This window comes from Piliocolobus tephrosceles, chromosome 6 (assembly GCF_002776525.5).
Source record: "Piliocolobus tephrosceles isolate RC106 chromosome 6, ASM277652v3, whole genome shotgun sequence".
Taxonomy (NCBI): Eukaryota; Metazoa; Chordata; class Mammalia; order Primates; family Cercopithecidae; genus Piliocolobus; species Piliocolobus tephrosceles.
Window position 1 is genome coordinate 12,122,145 of NC_045439.1, and position 7,870 is coordinate 12,130,014.

Here is a 7,870-nt window from a genome sequence, read left to right on the forward strand (position 1 = left end):
GCAAAAGCAACACGCACTGAAGCAAAACTCCAGGTAGAGACTGGGGTTGGGCCATCTTATGGTAGTTGCCCTAACACTGAGCTAATATGACCCTAACCCCTACAGCACCAGGAACACTGTTTCTGTTTGGTGAGTAATTGAATTCGTCTTATTCATTTTTTTGTTTTTGTTTTTGTTTTTAGTATGCTTTTTACATCGTTCACTTTTAAACCATTTTCATTTTTAAACCAAAAGTGGCATTTCAGGCCAGGCACAGTGGCTCACACCTGTAATCCCAGCACTCTGGGAGGCCAAGGCGGGTGGATCAGTTGAGGTCAGGAGTTCGAGACCAGCCCGGCCAACATGGTGAAACCCTGTCTCTACTAAAAATACAAAAAATTAGCTAGGCAGGATGGCACGTGCCTGTAGCCCCAGCTACTCAGGAGGCTGAGGCATGAGAATTGCTTGAACCCAGGAGGCAGATAGATCAAAGATTTAGACATAAATTGAAATCCTAAAATAAGAAGGATATAATGAATGTTTTAAAAATGATCTCATAATGAGAAAGACTTAATGCTATAAATCTAGAAATGACTAAAGATAGATACATTCAACTACATAAACATTTTTAAAAGTATAATCAAATTTAAAAGGCAAATGACAAAGTACCAAAAATCTTGCCATTCACATCCTTAAATACCTAATTTCTTCTATAAGTCATAAAATTCTGATTGACCCTAGGATAATGGTAGCTGCATGAATATTTCTTACACATCACCCCAACAAGCTATAAAATCAGCAGTAGTACACATAAAACTACACATAACCTAAGCCTTCACCATTATATTACCACCTGAAATTGGAATCCCAGGAAGGGGACAGTTCAGGGGACAGGAAAATATTTTAAGAAATAATGATTAAATTATTTTCTAAACATGATGAAAACTATAAATTCACAGTTCCAAGAAATTCAACAAGCCCAAACCAGGAGAAAGAACAGCAGCCAAGGTGCTCTTTTAATAATCAATAATTAAAAATCCATTTTAATAATCAAATTCCTTAAAACTAAGGATAAAGAGAAAAATCTTACAAGTAGCTAGAAAAAAAGGATATATTACATACAAGGCACAAAGATAAAAATAAGGATTGATTTCTCATCAGAAATTATGCCAGCCAGCTGAAACGATACACAAGGAAAGGCATATTACCTCTGCCATATTTGTGCCCAGCATGTACAACCTAAAGTTGACATGATAAAATATCAGAAAATTCCGAATTGAAAGACATTCTACAAAATAGCCAGTATTCTTCAAAAGGTCATAGGTCAAGAAAGACAAAACCTGAGAAGCTGTGCCAGACTCAAGGAGAATGAAGCAATGTGACAGCCCAATGCAACATGGGTTCCCGGATTGGACCCTGTACAAGAAAAAAGGATATTAGTAGGACAACTGAGAAAAGTTTGAATAATGACAATATACAGAATCACTGTAATTTCCTGGTTTTGACCATTATACTATGTGATACGGTTTGGCTCTGTGTCCCCACCCAAATCTTATCTTAAATTGCACTCCCATAATTCCCACACGTTGTGGGAGGAACCTGGTTAGAGATCATTTGAATCACGGGGGCAGTTTCCTCCATACTGTTCCCACGATAGTGAATAAGTCGCATGAGATCTGACGGATTTATCAGGGGTTTCCACTTTTGCCTCTTCCTCATTTTCTCTTGCCACCACTATGTAAGAAGTGTCTTTCACCTCCCACCATGATTCTGAGGCCTCCCCAGTCATGTGGAACTGTAAGTCCAATTAAACCTCTTTTTCTTCCCAGTCTTGGGTTTGTCTTTATCAGCAGCATGAAAACAGACTAAAGAAGTAAATTGGTACCAGTAGAGTGAGGCATTACTGAACAGATGCTCAGAAATGTGGAAGCAACTTTGGAACTGGGTAACAGGCAAAGGTTGGAACAGTTTGGAGGGCTCAGAAGAAGACAGGAAAATGTGGGAAAGTTTGGAACTTCCTAGAGACTTGTTGAATGGCTTTGACCAAAAGCCTGAAAGCGATATGGACAATAAGTTCCAGGCTGAGGTGGTCTCAGATGGAGATGAGGAATTTGTTGGGAACTGGAGCAAAGGTGACTCTTGTTATGTTTTAGCAAAGAGATTGGTGGCACTCTTCCCCTGCCCTAGGGATTTCTGGAAATTCGAACTTGAAAGAGATGATTTAGGGTATCTGGCAGAAGAAATTTCTAAACAGCAAAGCACTCAAGATAAGATCCGACTTGGGTGCTGTTGAAGGCATTCAGTTTTGTTTTGTTTCGTTTTTGTCTTCTTTTTTTTTTTTTTATTGAGATGGAGTCTTGCTCTGTGGCCCAGGCTGGAGTGCAGTGGCGGGATCTCAGTTCACTACAAGCTCCGCCTCCCGGGTTTACGCCATTCTCCTGCCTCAGCCTCCTGAGTAGCTGGGACTACAGGTGCCCGCCACCTCACCCGGCTAGTTTTTTTTTTTTTTTTTTTTGTATTTTTTAGTAGAGACGAGGTTTCACCGTGTTAGCCAGGATGGTCTCGATCTCCTGACCTCGTGATCCGCCCGTCTCGGCCTCCCAAAGTGCTGGGATTACAGGCTTGAGCCACCGCGCCCAGCCCAGGCATTCAGTTTTATAAGGGAAGCAGAGCATAAAAGTTTGGAAAATGTGCAGCCTGATAATGTGATAGAAAAGAAAAACCCATTTTCTGGGGAGAAATTTATGCTGGCTGCAGAAATTTGCATACGTAATGAGGAGCAGAATGTTAATCCCCAAGACAATAGGGAAAATGTCTCCAGGGTATGTCAGAAGTCTTCACGGCAGCCCCTCCCATCACAGGAACAGAAGTCTAGGAGAAAATGGCTTCATAGGCTGGGTTCAGGGTCCCCATAATGTGTGCAGCCTAGGGACTTGGTGCCCTGTGTTCTAGCCATTCCAGCCAGGGCTGAAAGAAACCAACGTAGAGTCAGGCCATGGCTTCAGAGGGTGCGAGCCCCAAGTCTTGGCAGCTTCCATGTGGTAGAACTTGCAAGTGCACAGAAGTCAAGAATTAGGGTTTGGGAACGTCTGCCTCAATTTCAGAACATGTGTGGAAAAGCTTGGATGCCCAGACAGACGTTTGCTACAGGGGAGGGATGCTCATGGAGAACCTCTGCTAGGGCAATGCAGAAGGAAAATGTGGGGTTGGAGCCCCCCACACAGAATCTCTATGGGGGCACTGCGTAGTGGAGCAGTGAGAAGAGGGCCACTGTCCTCCAGACCCCGGAATGGGAGATCCACCGACAGCTTGCACCATTTATCTGGAGAATTCACAGACACTCAACACCAGCCCGTGAAAGCAGCGGGGAGGGAGGCTGTGCCCCACAAAGCCACAGGGGCGGAGCCGCTCAAGACCAAGAGAACCTATCTTTTGCATCAGTGTGACCTGGATGTGAGACCTGGAGTCAAAGGAGATCATTTTGGAGCTTTAAAATTTGACTGACCTGCTGGATTTCAGACTTGCATGGGCCCCGTAACCACTTTGTTTAGGCCAATTTCTCCCATTTGGAACAGCTGTATTTACCCAATGCCTGTTCCCCCATTGTATCCAGGCAGCAACTAGCTTGCTTTTGATTTTACAGGCTCATAAGCAGAAGGGACTTGCCTTGTCTCAGGTGAGACTTCGGATGGTGGACTTTTGGGTTAACGCTGAAATGAGTTAAGACTTTGGGGGACTGTTGAGAAGGCATGATTGGTTTTGAAATGTGAGGACATGAGATTTGGCAGGGCCAGAGGTGGAATGATATGGTTTGGTTCTGTGTCCCCACCCAAATCTCATCTTGAATTGTACTCCCATAATTCCCATATGTTGTGGGAGGGACCCAGTGGGAGATAATTTGAATCATGGGGGTGGTTCCCCCATACTGTTCTTGTGATAGTGAATAAGGCTCACAAGATATGATGCCTTTATTGGGGGTTTCTGCTTTTGCATCTGCCTCATTTTCTCCTGCCGCCACCATGTAAGCAGTGCCTTGTAAGCATGCCTCCCACCATGATTCTGAGGCCTCCCCAGCCACGTGGAGCTGTAAGTGCATTTAAACCTCTTTTTCTTCCCAGTCTCGGGTATGTCTTTATCAGCGGCATGAAAATGGACTAATATGCTGTGGTTATGTACTATAGTCATATGATATGTTCATATTTGTGGAAGCTGGGTGTAGGGTAAATGGCAAAAGCATGATTTTTGCAAATTTTTGTAAGTTTAAAGTTATTTCTAAATTAGAAGTTTAAAAAGAAGAAATCACATAAGCCATAACACAATGGGAAGATGTCTTTAAATTTCGAGGCAGAAGGGATGTCTGGAAATCAGCGAGAAATTTGCACCTGTGTGTGCATGTGCATATGCATGTGCGTGTGTATGTTGCAAGGACTTGGAAAGCCCTTTTTTTCTTACCTCTCTACTACTGTAGGGGAAGGCTAAACTTGACCTCTTCGCATCTTAGTTCTTTGTTGGGATGGACTCCTGTAACAAAAGACAGACAAGAGAAAAATCAGTTTATAACATGGGCCATGCACTTCACACAGGAGAAACCTATATAAAAAGCAACTCAAAATGGTGCCTTAGAACTCCACTTATCTTTAATAAAGGGCAATAAATTAGTAGGAAAATCATGGGACGGGACAAGGGAAGTGGTTTTATGCTTCCAAGGGCAGGAAATCATGGAAGGTAAACATATGGGAGGAAACCTTGTTTGCTTAGTCCTCTGATGCCATCTCTGGGTTGATAAGAGTCTAGAGTCACCTCCAGTAAAGGGGAATTTTTATCTGTCTAGGAAGAAAGGGGGAAAGATAGAGAAAACTTTTTCTCCATTTGCTGCTTAATTACCTTCAGTTCAAAAATACTTTTTATATCGAAATGCATATTTAGGGTATATTGGTCCATTTTCACACTGCTAATAAAGACATACCCAAGACTGGGTAATTTATAAAGAAAAAGAGGTTTAATGGACTCACCATTCCACATGGGTGGAGAGGACTTACAATTACGGCAGAAGGCGAAAGCAGGTCTTACGGTCTCACATGGCAGCAGGCAAGAGGGAGAATGAGAGCCAAGCGAAAGGAGTTTCCCCTTATAAATCATCAGATCTCATAAGACTTACTCACTACCACGGGAACAGTATGGGGGAAACACCTCCGTGATTCAGTGATCTCCCACTGGGTCCCTCCAACAACACATGGCAATTATGGAAGCTACAATTCAAGATGAGATTTGGGTGGGGACACAGCCAGACCATATCGGGGGTAACATAGACTGGTTTCCTTTACTATCCACCTACCCAAGCACCCCCTTCATAAGATCCACACAAAGTAAACTCTTGCAGTTCTCTCGTTTCCTGGATTCTGCTTTTGGTCTCACAGGACTGCCCTAACACTTGTTTTTCAGATGTTTACCCTTGTAGGTTTCTGGACAAATTTGCCTTAGAAGCCCCTCGATGTCACCCTGAAGAGTGGCTTTCAGAAGTTGTGCCTCCTGCCTGAGGGGAGTTCCAGGAAGGGTTCTGCATCACCTGTGAGTTTATCTGGGTCACCAGAGGCCTTCCCGTCAGAGCTTTCCCAATCGTTTTTGGCCAAGGAGTGTGAGAAGCTAAAGTTCGTAACAACTAGAAGTCAGACAGCCTGCTTTAACTCTAACAGGAAAGGCATTCATGGTGGGGCCTGAATATCTTCGTTTGTAAAATCAAAGCCTGGAGACAGGGTTACTTACTTCTGAGGTTCAATCTGGCTCTAACATTATGCAACAAATGCCATTCCTGTAGCACTTCCTTCCTACCAGGCGAGGTACTAAACTCCACAAGCACCACTTCAGTTCATCCTTCCAGAAGTCCTAACGGCTCAGCCTGGGGAGCCTCATTTTATAGATTGGGAAACTGAGGCTAAGAGAGGTTAGGTAGCTTGCTCAGGGTCATGCTGCTGGTAAAAGAGCTCAGGCTACAGTGCTAGGCACGGAGTTTTCTCACTTTCCCATCTAACTGGAGGGCTAAAGGACAAAGAGTGGTTGGCTCCCTTGCTGGGAGGTGTACAGGAATAATGTCATTGCTGAAGGAGGGGGACTTCTGAGCCACACCCTGGGGTCCAGGGCTCACAGCCTTAGGAGCAAGATCGTCCACGCACTTCCTGGTTCCTTGGTGCTGCTGAGATATTCATAGGACAGAGTCTGAGTTCTGGCCATTTAACAGAGGAAGAAAGGCCGATTTGGTGAGGTTAACTCATATCCCAGCAGCTAGGAATTGGGAGCGGAGGACCTCAGATTCACACCAGGGCAGGAGGCAATGGCCTGATTGAAGTCTTCACAATTTTTCCAGTATACTCTGCTGCCTTCGTTTGTAAGGATCCATTTCTGAAACCCTGTGCCCTGGCCGGACACGGTGGCTCATGCCTCTGTAATCCCAGCACTTTGGGAGGCAAAGGCAGGTGGATTACAAGGTCAGGAGTTCGTGACCAGCCTGGCCAACATGGTGAAACCTCGTCTCTACTAAAAATACAAAAATTAGCTAGGCATAGTGGCGGGCACCTGTAAGCCCAGTTACTTGGGAGGCCGGGGCAGGAGAATCGTTTGAACCCAGGAGGCGGAGGTTACAGTGAGCCGAAATCATGCCATTGCATTCCAGACTGGGTGACAGGCAAGACTCCATCTCAAAATAAATAAATAAATAAATAAATAAATAAATAAATAAATAAATAAATAAATAAAGCCCTGTGCCCTAAGACCTGCACACTCCCTAGCTCCGCTCAGACATTTAGCAAAGCAGACACCTTCCCAAGCCTGGAGGAAGCAGCCCCTGCTTTTTGTGAATCCACAATCCCTCAGCCGCAGAGCTCGACCTGGATGGGCAGGCCAAGGCTGGCTCATATGCATGGTGTGGGTCCAGCCTGGCCCCTCTACACCCTCACTTTCACCTCTTAAAGAACTGCCTATCAACAGAGCAGGTACTGCCCGAAAGGAACACTCTGGAAACTGGTTGGGATACTACTGCTCTTCACAAACGTTTGTGGGGAGTACTACTAGCATTTAAGGATTGAGGGTGAGCAATGCCAGACATACCAGAACACGCAGGGCAGTCTCCCACGATGAAGAGGCCGCCAGGTCCCCCAGGACTCACATGTCCACCTCAAGTTCACGTGGCATTATCTGAGCCTAGACTCTCAGTCCTGGGGCTGCTTTGTTTCATATAAAAATACAATATTTATCCAAGGTTTTACTACACACTGCATTTTCTGTGAAGACAATGACCGTGTAAATCAGGGAAAGATCTGTATTTTATTTGTTTGAAATTTTACCAAGCATTATTTACCATTTTGAAAACTCTATCCCTGGTAGTAACATTGGTTGTTGTGTTGACTGGCCAGCAGTGAGCATCTTACATGCGGCCTCCCACAGGCTCCATATTGGATGGCCTCACTGCACCTGCCCAGGACCTTAGACCACAGCACTGCCATATTCAGGGACACAGTATTCTCTTTTATTATGCCTCCACATTATCGTTACAGCATTATTTTTTTAGTTTTGTGGGTAGGTTATGTTAGCTATACATTTCCCTTCAAGGGTAGTAGTAAGGGGCACATAACAAAATATTTATTTATATATTTTAAAAAAGAGAGTCTGCGAAGTCTGAGAAGCTTTGCCATAAAGGGTCTCCACCAGCCTCAACTCTGAGTACCCGAGGATTCCGTCTCAACTACAGAAACATTGCAAAGCAGGAAATTTACCTTGAAAGGAGCTATGTACTCTAAGTAGTGATTTACCTGTCTGCTTCCCACACTGGACTAACTTGGGGGCTGAGAGAGCAGGTCCTGAACATCTCTGCTGTGCCCCCCAACCCACATTCCCACAA